The sequence below is a fragment of the Scyliorhinus canicula genome, chromosome 5 (genome assembly GCF_902713615.1).
Source record: "Scyliorhinus canicula chromosome 5, sScyCan1.1, whole genome shotgun sequence".
Lineage (NCBI taxonomy): Eukaryota > Metazoa > Chordata > Chondrichthyes > Carcharhiniformes > Scyliorhinidae > Scyliorhinus > Scyliorhinus canicula.
The window spans coordinates 97,830,480-97,841,256 of NC_052150.1; the positions used below are offsets into that span (position 1 = coordinate 97,830,480).

The following is a 10,777-nucleotide window of genomic DNA, read 5'->3' on the forward strand; positions in this document are numbered from 1 at the left end:
CCACTGGTTTAGCCACGTGTTTAGCTGTACTATCCTCCTATTTCTAGCCTCACTGGCACGTGGCACAGGGTGTAATCCTACGATTACAACCCTAGAAGTCCTGCTTTTTAGCTTACTGCCTAACTCCCTGAACTCCTTCTGCAGGACCTCATCACTCTTCCTGCCTATGTCATTAGTGCCTATGTGTACTACGACCTCTGGCTGTTCACCCTCTCCCTTCAGGATGTCTTGTGTTCATTCAGAGACATCCTGGACCCTGGCACCTGGGAGGCAACACACCATCCTGGAATTTCTTTCACTTCCACAGAAGTGCCCATCTGTGCCGCTTACTATAGAGTCCCCTATAACCATTGCTCTCCTGCACTTTGCCCTACCCCACTGAGCAACAGAGCCAGTTGTGTTGCTATTGTTCTGGCTGCTGTTGTTTTCCCCTGATAGGCTATCCCCCAACAGCATCCAAAACGGTATACCTGTTAGAGAGGGGGACAGCCGCAGAGGTTTCCTGCACTGACTCATCTGATTCCAGCCTCTCCGTCTCAAACTGCAGGGTGAATTCTATCATATTGTGGTCACTGGCCCTAAGGGGTCTCTTCACCTTAAGTTCCCGAATCAAGTCTGCCTTATACACATCACCAAATCTGCAATTGCTTGTTCCCTAGTGGGCTGTACCATAAACCAAAAAAACATCTCGTAGACATTCTAAAACTCCCTTTTCTTGGGATCCACTACCAACCTGATTTGCCCAGTCCACCTGCATCTTGATGTACCCCATGATTATTGTAATAGTGTCTTTTTTACATGCCTTTTCTATCTCCTGGTTTAGTTTCTGTCCCACATCCTGACTACTGGTAGGGGGTCTGCACATAACTCCCATCAGGGTCTTTTTTCCTTTGCGTTTCCTCAACTCTACCCACATAGGTTCTATGTCTTCTATAATACTTCTTGCTATTGATTTGAAGTTCATTTCTTACTAACAATGCAACCCCCCCCCCCTCCCCACTCCCAACCCTCATTTGCCCATCTACTTGTCTCTTCAATAGGACACATATCCTTGGATATTTAGATCCCAGCCCTGATCTCTCTGCAGCCATTTCTCTGTGATGTGCACAACATTGTGCTGGCCAAATCCAATGTGCGCAACAAGCTAATTTACCTTGTTCCATATATTGCACGCATTTAGGTACAACATCCTCAGTCCTGTGTTGACCACCTCCCTTCTCATAGTTGTTCCCTTTTTTGCTCTGCCTGATGTTAGATTCCTGCCACTTTCTATACTCTCTATTCCGTGTTCTGGAAACATTTCTAACCTCTCCTGAGCCCTCGCCCCTTTAACTAGTTTAAAGTTCTCATCATTAACCTGCACTCCCACCTTCCCCTTTAACTTTGATATTCTAATTTTCCATACAACTGAACCCTCCCCGCAACTATTTAGTATAAAGCCCTATCTCCAGCCCTCGTTAAGCGATTCACCAGAACTCTGGCCCCAACTTGATTCAGGTGAAGACTGTCCCATCGGAACAGCACCCTCCTTCCCCAGTACTGGTGCCAATGTCACATGAATTCAAACCCATTTCTCCGACACCAATCTTTGAGCCATGTATTTATCTCTTTATTTTGATTTCCCATTCGGCATGTTCCACATCACCAAAGTCACATTTTTTTGCTAGTGGCCTCTTGCGTGAAATATAGATTAATTGTCTTGTTTGCTTCTTCTTAGTACATCAGGAGATAATGATATTGTATGTTGTACTTTTCTTAGGCGTGAAATAGATGTTAGTTGATTTTTTTGCTGTGCCATATTCATCTTACGTAGGCGCAAATGCCTCAAAGATACCTTACAATGCACCATCTCAATCATGAAGAACTAATGCCTTTTTTCTTTTGTTATCTGTGATTGCAAAACCTGCATCTTTGAAACACTGCAGCCACTTTTTCCAGTGTGGGAATACAAATGCATATCAAAATGTGGTAGATTGGGCACAACAACATTATCGTGATCAGCAGTGCCAGGAGAACAGGCGATCAAAAGGAATCTAATTTCTTTCAAAGGAAATATTTTCTGCAACAGAATCACAGAATAGGTACAGCACAGAAGGAGACCATTAAGCCCTTCATTGGAGCTCTGGCTCGCTGAAGGAGAAATTTACTTGAGTGACTCCCCTGCCGTCTCCCTGTAGCCTTTACATTCTTCCTCTTCAGATAATAATCCAATTTCCTCTTGAATGGCTCGATTGAACCTGCCTCCGCCACATTCTCAGGCAGTGCATTCCAGATCACAACCACTCAATGTGTGAAAAACGTTTTCCTTATATAATAATCCAAGATGATTATTTTTCCCATTTGGATGGTTATTTTGGCGAGACCAATGTGTGTACACGGTGCGACCCTCCCTGTCATTCATTCTGAGCTCGAGTGTCTCATGTGTGTCCAACAACAGACCAAAGCTGCAAAATGTTCCCTAAACCTCCAATTTAAAACACAGTCATCAAAACATAGACAAACATCTTCCAAAAGTTGCATACCTGAAGGCAATGTTTCATATTTGCACTATCTTCAGAAGTTCTTCAGAATGAACAGTAAGATTCAGTGAGCTGCAGCTATGCACGTGTTGTTAAAACAATGGACACCTTTGTTCTCTTTCCAGATTTCCTCTTCTGGTACATTTGTATGGTTTAGCCTTAAGTGGACAAAGTCCACAATAACACGGCCCATTCTGCTTTTATCTCTGACAGTTAGCAATACCCACTGTCCTAGGACCTCCAAGACAGACAGTAGGTTGGCTTGTTGGAGCCAGGCTCACCCCATCCACAAATGGCCCATGACCGCTTCTAATATCCCATCTTAAGATGTCAGCGGGTCTTCACTGAAATGGAGTAAGCTATTGTGCTCCTGAAACAGATATCCTGCTGCTTTGATCACCCGTGGAGGGGCGGGAGGGGATCTCTGCAGTACATGCCCTAGAGATTCTCCGTATTTGTGGCAGTGGGCTGCAAGCTATGCAATCTTGCATTTGCGAAAGCTCCCCTGTAGTGATATCATGGTTGTGTTGTAATTCACCGACTGATCACTGGGAGTCTCATTAGTGTATAAGTGAATGTCAGAGTCAGGTGACCTCAGACTGACTAGGGAGTTTGAAGAGAGGTTGCTTGTGCATTTTCATACTATTATTCACTGTTGTTTGTACATATTTGACCCACAGTTAATGTTAAGAACTCATTTATAGCTTTAGCTACACGTGTTGTTGTAATATAAATCAGGTCATCTGACAAGAACATTACATGATACCAGGGCTGGATGGTATTAAACTGAGAAAAAGCTATCACATCATCACGTGAAGCCACGAGATTTGAAGATTTTGCAGTTGCAAGAATGAACCACATGGAGTCATTGAAGCCACTACTGAGTCTCAGATTTCATGGTAATTATAATGTACTTGTCAGATGGCCTGAATTATTTTACAAGAATACTTGTAGCTAAAGCTATAAACAATTTATTTATTTATTTTTTCGTACAAAAACATATTTAATGCCCTTTTGGTCCCAAAGGTACAAATAATCACCTATTCATAAAAACGGCACCTTGCAGCTCATTAAAGAATGAATCAAGTGCCATCTTCTACCCGAAAAACAAAGGACAAAACTCTAGGCTTCAAATGATGAGTGGTGAATTTGCAACGTTCTTTCCATGTGTTCAGGACTACAGCTGTTTTCACTGTACTCACTCTAAGGCTTCTAGCATGATAATGCTGTTCCCTCAGAAAACCACCATGCCAATGTTGTCTGATGGCCCCCGGGTGCCATCTCAACAGATTCATTCACAATAAAATTCATGAAGGGGTCAAAGCCACGCAGGATTCCTTGCACATGTCTCCCTCCATTCAATTTGAGTGACGATTTCTTGGCCATTAACTTTTTGAGCTCGGGCGGGTGTGCTTTACTCAAGGGCACTGCTGCCGCGCGCACTGCCTCTGTCTCCTATAAATTATTTCTGAACATTAACTGTGGGGTAAACTATATACAAACCAACAGATGAATAACAGTAAGATCAAGCAAAAGCAACCTCGCCCCAGCTTCCTCCAAACAGTCTGAAGGATCACCTGACTCTAACATTCACTTATATACTTTAGCACAGTGGGCTAAAACAGCTGGTTTATAATCCAGAACAATGCCAGCAGCCTCCTCGAACAGGCGCCGGAATGTGGCGACTAGGGGCTATTCACAGTAACTTCATTGAAGCCTACTTGTGACAATAAGCGATTATTATTATTATTATACTAGTGAGACTCCGAGTGGCCAGTCGGTGAATTGCAATAGAACCATGATATCACTACATCCCCTTTCCTTTGAAGGAATAAATAAATACATTATCATCAGTATATTTTACTGATTAAAGGATTGAGGGTTATGGTGTTCGGGCCGGAAAGTGGAGCTGAGTCCAAAAAAGATCAGCCATGATCTCATTGAATGGCGGAGCAGGCCCGAGAGGCCAGATGGCCTACTCCTGCTCCTAGTTCTTATGCGATGTCATGAGCCCGTGAGTCTAACAGTATGATTTTTGTTTTAATTTTTAAAACTGATTTAACAAATAAATATATATATATAATATATACATAAGAACAGCAAGCATAGTATGTACAATCTACAATTGAGTCTACCAGGTTTTCTTCTGTCTCTGGTTGATCTTCTCAAAGTTTGATCTTGCTGCTCAGAACTTGTAGCTTCAATGTTCTGCATGATATTCTCATGCTAAGGAACTGCTGAACTATCCGACACTGCAGCTGACGCTGATTCTGATGTAGATTTGTCATCCATCACGTTGTTCTGAAAGTCTTCTCTGGTTTTCAAGAGTGTGCGGCGATTTCTTCTCAAAACCAACTCATCCTCTGGCTTCTCTCGACCAATTGCCTGAATCTTCTATTCTCACAATGTCATCACTACTCAGAGGTGGTAAAGCTCTGGACACTCTATCGTATAACGGTTTTTGTTTTGCATGTTCCTGCAGTACCACTGCATTAACCTCCTTCTTTTCCAAGTATGGAAGTGTGGTACGCAACCTTCTATTCATGAGTAACTCTGCTGATGATCTACCATGTGACAATGGTGACGCTTTGTAACTCATCATGTGAGATATGGATCAGATTGGATGTATATTGCTTTCTTCTTCAATTGCTTAACAATATGTGCACCTTTTTTGGCTTTTCCATTGGCTTGAGGGTACAACGGACTCGACATGACGTGATTGAAATCTTACACGACTGCAAAGTGTTGCCACTCTTTACAGCTAAAATAAGGACCCTTGTCACTCACGACGATTTGCGGAATTCCGTGTCCAGCAAAAATTGACTTGGTATGCAGTATTATACTGCTTGCCATTATGCTTGAAAGTGGAGCCATTTCGGGATAGTTTGACTAATAGTCTGTGATCATTAAATAATCTTTCCCTTGTAGGTAAAAGAGATCCAGAGCTATCTTCTGCTGTGGTGCCATAGATAAATGAGACAGTTGCATATGTTCTCTTGTTTGCTTGCAAAGATGTGTCTCCATGTGTCACGACAACTTTTTAAAAAATAAATTTAGATTATCCAATTATTTTTTCCAATTAAGGGGCAATTTAGCATGGCCAATCCACCAGTACTGCACATCTTTTGGGTTGTAGGGGTGAAACCCACATAGACACGGGAAGAACGTGCAAACCCCACACGGACAGTGACCCAGGGCCGGGATTCGAACCCAGGTCCTCAGCGCCGTAGGAAGCAATGCTAACCACTGTGCCACCCTTATGTGTCACAACAACTGACCATCCAGTCAATATCCGGGTTGATACCTGACCAGTAAACAGAGTCACGAGCTCCCTGTTTACATTTTTCAATCCCAAGATGTCCTTTGTATCCTCATTAGTACATCTTTGTGAAGAGATTGAGGTATGACTATATTGTTCAAATGAAGCACCACTCCATTAATGATACTGAGTTCAGATGTTACATTGTAGAACTTCCTCTCTTTCCTATCTTTTCATGCCTTATATGCAATAATTTCCCCTCTTACCACCACCTTCAGTGCCTCCCAGAACGTTGGGGGGGGGGGGGGGGGAAGGCGGTGAGATCTCCCCATTTTGGTTGTTGGTAATGTACCCGCCAATGGCCTGTGATATCCGTTCACAGAACGATTTATCGGCCAGGAAGGCCGTGTCCAGTGTTGTGCCTGACCCATCTCCAACCTCACATCTACGTAGTGTAGAGCGTGGTTGGAGATACTACCCTGGAAGCATCGCTTTCCCAACTACAAAGACGTTGATCGTAGCATATGCCTGTGTACCTGGGAGAAGAAGGAGAACTCCTTCTCCCCGGGTGTGTGAACCTGCATGAGTCCACTGCCCCAATCTGTTACATTAAAATATTAAATTCCTTTGCCTTTTTGGAATTTTTTCCCGGCTTGGGGTTTGATCTGTATGTCTGTGGGTCCTGTACACAGTTAAGTTCCCCCCATGATGAATAAGTGTGGGTCATGGTTTTCTTCATTGTCCCAGGTGAGAGCATACACATTTACAAAGACCACTGGTGTCCTTTCTAGGACACCACTAATCGTGATGTTCCGTTCCTCTTGGTCCATAACTGTCCTCGTCGCTGTAAACGCTGTCCTCTTATTGAGCAGTACAGCCACTTGTCCCATTGCGTGATTGGTAAATCTGTCCCACCCAGCTCTTTCTGACCCGCAGTCAGTCCTTCTACCTCAGGTGTGTCTCTTGGAAGAAGGCTGTGTCGGCTCTCAGGATTTTCAGATTGATGAAGACTCTGGATCTTTTCACCGGGTCATTAAGTCCCCTGATGTTCCAGGTGACTATTCTCCTGGGGGGATTTCGGTCTCTCCTCTCCTGCTGGTCAATCATACATATCTTGTGGATGCTTCCGTGTACTCCAGGGTTTCCAGTTGCTTGGGGGCCATCCAAAATGGCTGTGGTCGCCATTTTCGCCATGTGGCTGTGCCCCTGCACTCTGGGGGTTCCTTTTGCACAGGGGTCCTCCAAGATGGATGTTTGAGGTCCTCTTATTTCTGTTGTTGTCATGTGTGATCTGTAGTAGCCAGCCTTCTACTCCCCTCCCTCCCACCATTCCGCTGGGTCTGTCCCCTCACCCCCTCCTCCCCATTCCCCCTATGTTTTCCCCTGATTTAGAGTCTCCTCCCCCCCGCTGCCACTCCTTGTTGGGAGTTGTGCTGTGGCCCTCCCCTCGCTCATACATCCCTGAGCTAGCTCACCCACTAGTGTGGTGCCACCGCCCCCCATGGGATTGATCCACACCTTGTCCCGACCATTGCATTTCTCTCCCATTCTCCCCCTCCTCACCCTTTTCTATGTCCTACTGCTCTCACCCCCTCCTTTGTGAGACTCATCGCAAGTTCGAAGACGAAGCTGATCAGTCCCATGCAAATAAGGCTGGATTCTCAGTTTTTGGAACGATGTCCCCACGCCATTATGAATACTGTGGTCTTTTAGGCCAGGAGAACTGGCGTCAAAAGGTCACAGATTCACCTTCTTGCAGGGGGCTAGCAGGCAGCTGTCGTGGGGCTCGCAGCTTCAGCTGCCGATACGACCCCCTGCACTTCCGGGTCATAGGCCACACATGAGCACGGCAGCGGCCTCCAGCAGCCATGCGGTGCTCCATGGTGGATTCAACCTGCGGACCTGGACCTCCGAAATAGCGCCCCCAATCGGTTGGTCGCCTGCCCTGGGACCGCCCGCACACATAGCCCCCAGTCCCGAATGAAGCCCCCCCCCCCCCCCCCCCCGACTTCCGATCGGCCCTCCCCCAACTGTGGCTGCCCCAGACAGAGTCCGCAGCCGCCTGCGAGCTTCCCGAACAGCAGGATCACATTAGAACCACGCCATTGTGAATTCGGCCGGACAGCGACGGAGAATAGCGGGGCCGCCCTCAGGCAGTGACCTGAGGCGGTGGACACTCGGCATGGTGTGATCGCCTGAGTATGCCACTTTTCGGGGGGACGGAGAGTAGTGGCACTGGCGCCGGTCCCGATTTTGTGCGGGAAAACGGATTCTCCGCCCCATCGCTGAACGCGATTTCGCCGTCCGGATGCGGAGAATCCAGCCCATTATCTCCTTTTCTTTTTTTTTACCAATGAGATTAGAGTCCTGGTTCACAGCTGGTGATGTTGCCTTCCCAGCCTCTGCTGTACACAAATTCGTCTGCTTCTGCTGGTGCGGTGAAGTACTCCTTACCCTGGAATGTCACTCAGAGTCTGGTGGGCTACAGCTTCCCGAACCGCACATTGTTCTTGTTAAGGGTCGCCTTGGCTGTGTTAAATTCCACCCGGCACTTAGCCAGGTCTGTCCTCAATGGCCTGATACACCCGGATCGAGTGTCCCTCCCATTTGAAGGACCGTGTATGTCCTGCCCAGTTCAGGATCTTTTCCCAGTCTTGGTACCGGTTCAGTTTTGTGATGCTGGCCCACGGCTGCTCTCCTGCCTTGGCTTTTGGTCGGAGTGACCTGTGGGCTCTGAACACTTCTGGGGGAACCATTCCCCTCCAACAATTTTGCCCAGCATCTGTGCCACACCATCGGGTTTCTGCCCTCGGTACCCTCTGGTAAGCCCACAAGGCGGAGGTTTTGGGAGCACAATGGTTCTCTTGTTCTTCGACCCTTAGCGTCCATTGTGCCACCACCAACCTTGCCATCTCCATCTCCAGTGAGGCGACCCGGTCGCTCTGGTCGGTCACAGCCTTCTCCAACTCTCTAATCGTTGCTTCCTGTGTCTCCAAGTGCTGTTCTGTCTTTTCCAGCGCTACTTGAAGGGGGAATAGTGCCTCTGCTACCGCTGCCTTCGCCGGCACCGTCATTTAGAATTTGATGACATCTTTGAGCGTTTGGAGCTCCTGTGTTAAGAAGTTCCTCCATTCACGTATCGGGAGGGTAGCCGGCATATGTCCTGGCAGCCCATCCCGTTCAGGTGTGGCTGGTTCCTCGTCGCCTTGCGTGTTCGTCATTGCCTCAATTTTCCTCTCCAGACTTTTACTGATTCTGCCAACTTTTTGGCTCCTCAGGTTATTGCCAGGCATTCCTCATGTTGTGGAGAAAGGTGGGGTTGGGGGGTCTTTTTTCCACCAGAAGTCCCCCATCGCCAGTTTTTATGTGGTAGTTTTAAAGTTAAATCTGCAGGAGGCCCCATAAGTTCAAACAAATAGAGGGTTTTATTAGAAGACGTTAATACTATGTTACACAGGCTGCTATGTTACACTGCCCATTTCTCCACACAAATGACCGATCTCTTGATGTCACATGATGGGTCTCTTTAAGTGCTCCTATTCCACTCCAAGGCTGCTAAGTAAAGTCTCCATAATCCCAGATGACCATAGGTTGCTTCCCCCTTTGATAGGGAGAACTGACTGGTGGTGATTTAACCTGAGGGTCACCAGACCTCAGGCAAGAAGCAAGTTTGAGATGTCTGGCCCTCTTGAATAACCTCAGCCATTATGGGAATTGAATCCATGCTATTGATGTCACTCTGCATCGTGAACCAACTGTCCAGCTAACTGAGCTAAATCACCCCCAGCTGGTGGAGCCAGTAATGCCTTGTGGGGCTGCAAAGCTAAGTTGCCACCTTTCCATCTACCAGTCAACAGCACAGATAAAAGGCTTTGCCCAAGTTTGAACGGCCTGGCTCTATCCACACTGTTTCTATTGGAACTCTTGGACTTCTGTGCCATCGCCTACAAGACTGATTCATCTCCTTGTGCCTGAGTCATCATGGAAGTCAGCTCTACTGGAAAAGTGAATTATCCAGTATCAGTTCAGCCTGCCTACCTCTGGGAAGGAATAGATCATTGCACATTCATTCTGGAATCTGGGCACAAGTGAAACAATAATTTTTTACTCCGTGGTCTTTAACCTGTAAACATTTCTTTATCAACCCCTGCTTTTACTGTAGGAGTGAAAAGGAGGCAATGGGCTGATTCTCCAGTTCCCCAACTGCGTGCTTCTCGATGGTGCACCGTTCGCTGGTGGCGACATTCTGTCTTCCCACCGCTTTTCAATGGGATTTCCCACTGAAACCACTCCACAACATGGTAAACCAGCATGCAAGGGTGTACTGCCGATGGGAAAGGTGAATAGCAACGGCCGAATAATTCCGGCCAATGTTGTTACCCCCCTCCTGCATTGGTGTGTGTGCAAATAACTGAAGCTCTGAGTTTACCCTATCTCAAGTTTGTTGCTCTGGGGTTATTAAAAGAAATTGGATCATATCAAAACCCAGTGGCTGGGAAACAAGCCACCGCTTCTAAAGGGACAAATCAGGGCAGCACAGCGGGGCAGTGGTTAGCGCAGCTGCTTCACAGCGCTGACGACCCGGGTTCGAACCCGGCCCCCGGGTCACTGTCCGTGTGGAGTTTGCACATTCCTCCCGTGTCTGGTGGTCTCACCCCCACAACCCAAAACAATGTGCAGGGTAGGTGGAATGGCCAAGTTAAATTGCCCCTTAATTGGAAAAATAAAAACAAAAATAAAGGAGGAAATCAAAGTCAAGTCACCTTTCTAATTATAGATGGGTGGCGAGAGGAGAAATCAGTGCTGTTTCAATTAAATCCCCTCTAGTCTACATAGAACATAGAACATAGAACGATACAGTGCAGTACAGGCCCTTCGGCCCTCGATGTTGCACCGACATGGAAAAAAAAAACTAAAGGCCATCTAACCTACACTATGCCCTTATCATCCATATGCTTATCCAATAAATTTTTAAATGCCCTCAATGTTGGCGAGTTCA

The 10,777-nt window shown here is 46.6% G+C and overlaps 1 pseudogene; it reads right to left on the reverse strand.

Moving 5' to 3' along the window:
* Positions 1 to 3,717: 3,717 nt before the first annotated feature.
* Positions 3,718 to 3,935, reverse strand: LOC119965625 (annotated as a pseudogene).
* Between the last annotated feature and the right edge of the window lie 6,842 nt (positions 3,936 to 10,777).